Here is an 8232-nt window from a genome sequence, read left to right as displayed (position 1 = left end):
AGGATGGCCTTCAGGCATTCCGACCAAGGCAGAGGGAGTTCCCACCCACGGAGGAATTTAACTCAGGGGAACTCCAGTGGAACAGAATAAAGGATACAACTTCAGGCACATGCAGCCATCTGATCTTTGATAAAAGAGCGCAACAAACATTCATGGAGTAAAGATACCCTCTTTGACAAGTGTTACTAGGAAAACTGGTTAACCACATCCAGAAGAGTGAATTCAGACCCATATCGCCCACCGTTTATGAAGACAAAATCAAAATGGGTCGAAGACCTAAATATAAAACAGAAACCCAAGGCCGGCCAAATAGTTCAGAGGATTAAAGTGCCTGCAAGCAGGCGCAGGGGCCGGGGTTTGATCCCCAGGCCTGCCATGCCTGCCCTGCCACTGGGGCGCGTTGAGATGGCAATCGAGACTGAGCGGGGTGGCATCACCTGTAATCCCAGTGCTTGGGAGGCTGTAAACAAGTGGATCACTACAAGTCTGATCTAGGAGTGAGACCCTGAACACCCTGTAGACCCTTCCCTAAAATACAATAAATAAATACATAAATAAAAATAAAAAAATAAAAACAGAAACCCTAACCTACTGGAAGATGAAACATAATTCTTGAAGATGGAGGCATAGGCAAGGACTGAATAGAACCATATTTATACAAGAAATAACACCAACATCAACAAACACAGTTATATCAAATTCAAAAGCTTCTGCAAAGGAAACAACACAATGGGAGACAATTTTTTCCAGGTACTCAGCGACAGAGGAAGAAGATCTAGGCTAGATAAACAACTCAAAAATTGAAAACCCCAAATAAAAAAACCCAAGCAAAATACGGGCAATAGAAAAAAATGGATGCATCTCAGCAGAAGCACTGAGGGTCTCACTATGCAGATCAGACTCGTAGTGATTCTCTTGTTTTCAGCCTCCAAAGCACTGGGATTACAGGCATGTGCCACCACACCCTGTCTCAGTTGCTTTCTCAGTGCGCCCCAGGGACAGGGCTGGTATGGCACATTGGGGTAGAATCCTGGTCCCTGTGCCTGCCTAAGCAGGTACTTTAGCCTACTGAGCTATCTGGCTGGCCCTACAAATGGCCTTTAAGTACAGGAAACATGGTTCACATCTTTTGCTACTAGAGAAACTCAAATCAAAGTAACGCTGAGATTCCAATTCATTCCTATAGGAATGGCTATGATCATAAACTCAGAAACAAATGTGCTAAGATTGAGGTGGGGGGGAAGGATCCTTCTCTATTGTTGGTAGAAATAAAAACTAACACAGCCACCATGGGAAACAGTAGAGAGAATTCTCAAAACCTTAATATGGAAATTTTGTTTTACACAACTCTACCTCTTCTGGATATCCTCCTAAAGAGTTAAAGACATCATGTTACAGTCCCACATGCACACTCATGTTTATAATAGCGCAACACACAAAAGCCAAGTCTTGGGATTGGGCTGTATGCCTATCAGCAGGTGACTGCATACAGCGCACACAGCCTATTTTCACCATAGAGAAGTACTCAGCAGTAGAGAAGAAGGCACTAGAGTTGTCTGTAGGGAAGTGATGCACCAAGTGATGCACCTGGAGGTATAATGCTAAGTGAAATAATCAGACACAGAAAATCCAATATCACATGGCTTTTCTTATTTAAGAAACCCAACCATGGATCCTTTAAAGAGCAAACTAAAAAGACAGACAGTAAGGAAAGAGGGAGGCAGACCTCTGGTAGGTGGAAAGGGAAGCCAGGGATAGAGAGACACAATACGGAAGGGAAGGAAAAGCACGGATACGGCCCGTGGTAAATGTATTCGTTGTGTATCACAAACATGCACCGATAAAACTGATAAAAATGAAATAGGAGATCTCTATCCTCTCTTCTTCCCCAAGTCCCCTGCCTTCTTAACTGGCATAATTAAAGTCTTCCTAGATCAGGGGGATGGATGAATCGAACCTCCAGTAGCCTGAAGAATAATTCCTTTCAGCTGCGAGCTCTGAAACACAGAAGGCCAATCAGAGTGAGCAGGAGCCATTCTCCCGACTCCCAGAGATGATGCCTAATAAACAATTTCTAGCATTTGTGACTGATAATAATTGCTCACTTAAGGGTCCCAAAGCTTTAATTTAGTAGTTCTGTAATCAACGGCAGTTTTCACCTGGAGATAGTGGAAGGCTGAGTGACAGAGAAAAATATTAAGCTCCCCGTAGGTTGCGAATCCCAGGAGCTGAAGGATGGGGGAGAAAGTCTGCCTGTTTTGTGACTGGGTGGAGATGGCAAGCGGGGAGCGGCTGGACCTAGATGTTGCAGGGGACTGATTTCTGTATTGCAGACAAAGGCTAACGTCTTCCTGTATTCAGCTTCCCAAGCCTTCAGCTGGTTCCCCAGTTGGCTCTGAAAACTCCATTTGGAGCAGATTCTTCTTGAGGGTTATGGGGTTTTAATTTTCCAAAAGAATCCTAGCACAGGAGGATCCTTCCCTCACAGCCTCATTTAGTCTTTGCACACCTTCACAGCTCTTAACTCACAGGTCCTGGTCTCTGCATGCATCCTGGATTAAAGGGATATGCCCGCTTTCCAATTTTGTTCCCTCCCCAACTCACTGGTTCTCTCTCTCTCTCTCTCTCTCTCTCTCTCTCTCTCTCTCTCTCTCTCTCTCTCTCTCTCCTCTTTCTCTTTCTCATTTTCTCCTCTTCCTCCTTCTTCCTCTCTCTCTCTTTCTCTCCCCCCCAAGTCTGTCTCTCTCTCCTCACACCCCTAGTACTGGGGATTGAATGTAGGGCCTGACACCACATGCTCAGCAAGTTCTTTGCTACTGAGCTACATCCTCAACCCTTTTAAATTTTATTTCATTTTGAGACAGGGTTTCACTAAATTGTCCAAACCAGCCTTGAACTTGTGTTCCTTCTTCAAGCTCCCAGGTAGAGGGGAGGATTATGGGCATGATCTTGGGTTAACTTGGATTGACTTTTTATCCATCTCTCCACATCTCTTATAGCCCTGTTGCCTCTTTTAGCTTTGGCTTGGCAATAATGTCCTGAGAGGACTGTACCTTGCAGGAGAGCACTGGCATCAGTTGGCATTCAAGGAAGCCCTTGAGTAAAACCGCTCTTCCATCTAGGATGTTGCCTTGGCATGTCAATTGTTATCATTGGCCACCATATGACTTTATACGTCCTCCACTCACTTTGCAGTATCAGGCAGCCCCAGAACCCACTCAAACAGCTGAACACTAAGCTAAATTGGAGTTTATCAAGAGTAGTCATTGTTCTATCTTCTATGCAGCAGTCATTTCAGGTTGGGCAGAGGAGGAAGCTGCTTATATGGTGCAGCTTTGACGGCGCCAGGAGTACTCATCTGAAATACTTCCTCTCACACTTTTGTGCCGTGCCTAGATTCCTCCATCAGCCATGGGGAGTCATAATAGTATGGGGGCAAAGGCATAGCAGGACATGCCATCAGAAGAGCCACATTTTTTTGGCTTTGTTATACTGGATAAATCATTAAGCTTTCTGGACTTCAGCTTGTTATTGGAGAGCTAGTTCTAATGTTGTATAGCACAGCAGGATAACTGTGGCCTATAACAATCAATTATACATTTCGAGATAGCTAGAGGAAAAGGTTTGCAACACATAGAAATAATATTTGAGGAGCCAGAAAGGCTAACAACGCTAATTTAATCATTACATGTATATATGTATCAAATTATAATACTATACCATATAAATAAGTATACATATTATATGCCAATTAAAAATAATGAGAGAGTTTTTGGAAGTTCTAAAGGCTTGTTTATGTACTAATTATTTTTGACATTCATTTATTCAGTCCTAGAAGACTTTTTACCTTTCAGAGCCATGTTTATTTTTAATATTCAATGAAAGGATATAATTTTATGCATAGAAGATAACACCCTACATGTAGAAGGTAAAAATAAATATTGGAAAAGGACCTACAGTTCTGGTCTTAGAAAAATCTAGAAACTACTAAAGAAGTGGTTGATTTTTTTTTCTGAGAGCCCCTAAAAATCCTTGTGACTATTTTCTCTGCCCAATGTCCAACATTGGTAAATAGAAAAGATTGTGTTTTTGTCTTTTTAAAATGTATTTTAATACAGGGTCTCATTACACGGATCAGACTTGTAGTGATCCTCCTGTTTTCAGCCTCCCAAGTGCTGGGATAACAGGCACGTGTCACCACGCCCAGTCTCAGTCAGTGTCTCAGTGTGCCCGGGGAGCAGGGCCAACGTGGTGCCAGGGCTGGAACCCCCACCATTGAGCTGTGCCTAAGCAGGGGCTTTAGTCTGCTGAGCTATCTGGCCAGCCTTAAATGGAAGAGACTGTGAATCACCCAAGTATATACAACTTCTTATGTTTGCTTATACAATAAATATCCCATGAGGACCTCATTGCATCAGGCTTCCTGCTGGTTGCTGGGTGTGCAATGAAGAACATATATTCCTGCCCTCCTAGAGCAACTATCCATAGCACAAACAGGTATAAAACAAGCCACTTCAGCTATAGATAAATAGATGCTTAGATGAGTATGTGCATCCCTGTGATGTTGGCACATACAGGGAAACACAGTGTCCGGACAAGCCAGTTGTAGAAGACTCCCTGGACAAGCTATGAGTGAGGGAGCAGAACAGGTAGGGTGAAGGGGGCAGGAAGGCACATCCCAAGCATTGAATAGCAATGATGAGAGTATGGTCGTGACCTAGATAGAACTGACTTCAGAAACTGAACACCATGTGGAATAGATGATTCACACAGGTGGAGGGAAGAAAGTTGAACAGGTAAAGGGATCTGTGTGTAACAGATCTTAAAGGTCTTAACCTTCAGGCAGGAAGCAATGGGTCACGCAAAGGTTCTATGTAGGAGACTGGCACTTACTGTTGCATGACTCAGAGCACAAAATCATAATGTGAGATTGGGCTGATCTCCCTGTCCACCCACTAGGCTGTGAAGCACTGGATAATGCACTATTAATCGCTGTACCCTGATTGCTTAGCCTGTAGGAGGCAGTATATTAGGGTAATAGAAATGCACAAAACTTGCTGTCCCTACTTCTTTACCTTCTGCAGCTGCTTTTGAAATAAACTGGTATGAAATTAGGAAGGCAAAGTAAGAGTTCATTGGAAGCCTGGTGGAGGCTTCTCTGTTTCATTTTGGTAGCGATATAAGATCTACTCTGCTTCCTTCTGGGCTCGAAGAAGAAGAGAGCAGTCTGAGGAAGATGCTGAGGTAAAGGTTAGATCCCAACAGGTCCCAAGGCCCCCAGTGAGGCCCTGGAAGGTGCCTGGCCACCACTCCCTCCTGTACTTAAGACACACAGAATTCACTGGATGCAGCATCCTTATCTCTGAGCACGGACTCCTCAACACAACTCTCAGCAAACTCTCGGAAGCTCCCATCTATGATTTACTCCTGTGAAGAAACCTACTGTCCGTTCAACTAGGTCACCACACAGAGCAGGCTTTTTATTCTAGACCTTTATCAGCTTGCGTCATGAGCTCCCTCTTCTATGAGGATGTTGTGATGACAGGTTTCATATTAACTTTCATGTGAAGTTATGAGGCCTACAGCCTTGAGCAGCTGGTGTCAGGAATAGACAGGCCATGCAGGGGATTGCTAACTGGTGGTAAACTTGTTACACCCAGATGAATTGCACTAGCATGGTGCTGGGTGTGGGAGGCCCACCTGACGGTTGTTGTCAGCAGCATAAGAGGCAGAGCTGGAGAAGCTGTAGAGAGGCTGTTGGGGAAACTGGAGAAACAGTTGGAGCTGCTGGAAGCTGCTGGTTCTCTTGGGCTGTTCATCTGGGTGACCTTGTCCTGCTGGCTTTCCTGATGAACTTGGTTGTTCTTGTTGCTGGAGGAGCTCAGGACCTTGTTGTCACTGAGAAAGGCTACAGTTCACTTTGGGGGAGTTCTGATCTTCATCTTGAGCATCGCTTCCTGGCTCCCGAGGGAAAGGTGGTGCACTGCTCAGCCTCATGGAGAAGCTTGTTGCACTGGCTTTCCTGGTGGCAACTCAGCTTTCCTCATCACTGGAGGAGCTCAGGACCTCACTGCTGCTAAGGATGGTTGCAGTACCTTTGGGGAAGCTTGGATCTTACCATGAACATTGCTTCCTGGCTCCAGTTCGGATTCTTCAGCCTGTTGGCACAGATCCTTCATCCCGCTTTCATAGACTTCCTAGCTTCCACCACTGACCTTTGGGCCCTTCCAGCACAGATCTGTGAAGTGGGCCTGCAGGAGACATTGTTGTGGGCTCTAGGTCTCTAGTTGGACTTGTGGGAGGCATTGTCATGAGCTCTAGGTCTTCAGCTGGACTCATGCAGGATATTAGGATCCAGGCCCTCAGCTGGATTCTTGGTCTTTAGTGTGTGAACAGATTTCCTGCATTCGTTGTATATGATTCTTTGGGTGATTACAAAATAATCTTATAAAATATGTCCTGTATTGTATTATTCCCCCTGCAAAAACTCCCAAATCACGACACGCCTCTTAGAGTAAATACTTCCAGGCCATATCCTAGATCTACTCTTCAATGTCTGAAATGTCAATATTTCACTGATTGATGGAGAAACCATGTGAAAGCATCAAAACTGAAGTAATGCCGGCTATCAGATTACAGCTGTGTCTAGATTATCCTCTTCAAGTCTTGCTCCTGGTTTTATTATTCTCATTTTATTCTAATGAAGAATGCTAACCAAATGTAAATTCTTATTTTAATCACATGCACTTTCATTAGAAACATGTCAAGCGATACTTGAATCTCGTGTGTTCATCGCTGAGACCCTTAATGCTAAACAGCAATTTATAAACCCTAGAATGGCCATCACCATCAGGTGATAATTTCCTGAATTACAACCATCATCTCCAGGAATCTGACCAAGTGTCAATGGCCTGGCGGTGTGTCCTTCATCTCTTTCTTGCTGTAGGTCTCCCGCTGCCCTGGCAGCCTGCCGGAGTCTACTCTCGCATCTCTTCCTTGGCTCGCTGGCCTGTCTCTGTCTCTGTCTCTGTGTACATTGCTTCGTGTTGCTCTTTGTTTTTCACATTTTGTTCTGTCCCTTGATCTTCCTGCCTTTACTTTCCTCTCTATCAATACTTCCCAGGCGCAGGTCCCCGCCTTCTGTCTCCCCTCCCTCCAAGGTAGAAAGCCATTAAAGCTGCCCCACAGGCTTTCTTCCCACTGTTGCATTGCCAGCGTTGACTCCTTGCCGCTCTCACTAGAAATAGCTTTTGCCTTTTGTTGCCAAATCAGAATCTTCTCAGCAGTGAAAATGTGGCTTATGAAAGCAAGTGCCTTGTAATTAAATAAATGGGTAATTTCAGTGTTTTTATTTTTATTTTTTCCCCCAGGGATTTTCTTAGTAACAGGAAGGAACAGATAGCAGTACTTTAATTCCTATTGATAGAGAAGATAAATAAGTGAGTCCGTATTTAGGTTTTATTTGGGTATTTGTGATCATTAATAAGAAGGGAAGGAAGCATCTGTCCTAGAAATGGAGAAGATGAGAAAGAACGGAGCAAAAAAATTGGCGACATCAGTTACGACTGCTGTGAAAAGATAAAGGTGGCTGAGTTTTAGTTTGAAGAAGAGTTAAGGAAGAGTTTCAGCAAATGCATAGGAAGATGGATCCGTGCCGAGGTTGAAGGTGCGCAGCTAAAAGACGGTGATGAGTGGTGACCATCGCCCAGTGGTGGACCTCACCGAGAGAGGGAGCCAGAGAGTCAGCAGACAAAGGGTCAGCGTGGAGCCTCAGCCCGTATTGCAGCCGGGTCTCCCTGGGTGGGCAGGAGTGTGGCCAGTGTCCGCGTGCAAGGCTCCAGGTCGCGCTCCCAGATCCCCAAGGTACAAGGGGGGTCCCGTAGGCTATACTCAGGTAACTACAGTGCACGGTGGGCAACTGAATTTAGAGTCCCAGTACTGAAGCAGAGGGTTCAGCAGCCTGAGGGAGCCTTTGTCCACAGTGAGAGAAGAGAGGGGCTGGGGTGTCATCCAGAGAGGCCATCTGAGGGTGACAAGGATACAGCCATCTGCCTGCTTTCCCTCACATTCCCTTCTTTGCGTTCCCCTTTCTCTTAAACTTTTCAGTTTTTCTCCTGTCCTGTATTCCTCCTCTGTCTCTTTCTCCCTGTGCTCCTCTTCCTCCTCCTTCTTTCTTTCTTCTTTCTTTCTTTCTTTCTTTCTTTCTTTCTTTCTTTCTTTCTTTCTTTCTTT

Source organism: Octodon degus, unplaced genomic scaffold, assembly GCF_000260255.1.
Source record: "Octodon degus isolate 3935 unplaced genomic scaffold, OctDeg1.0 scaffold00080, whole genome shotgun sequence".
Classification (NCBI taxonomy): Eukaryota; Metazoa; Chordata; class Mammalia; order Rodentia; family Octodontidae; genus Octodon; species Octodon degus.
The sequence above is the reverse complement of the archived record's forward strand: the minus strand, read 5'-3'. Positions refer to the sequence as shown.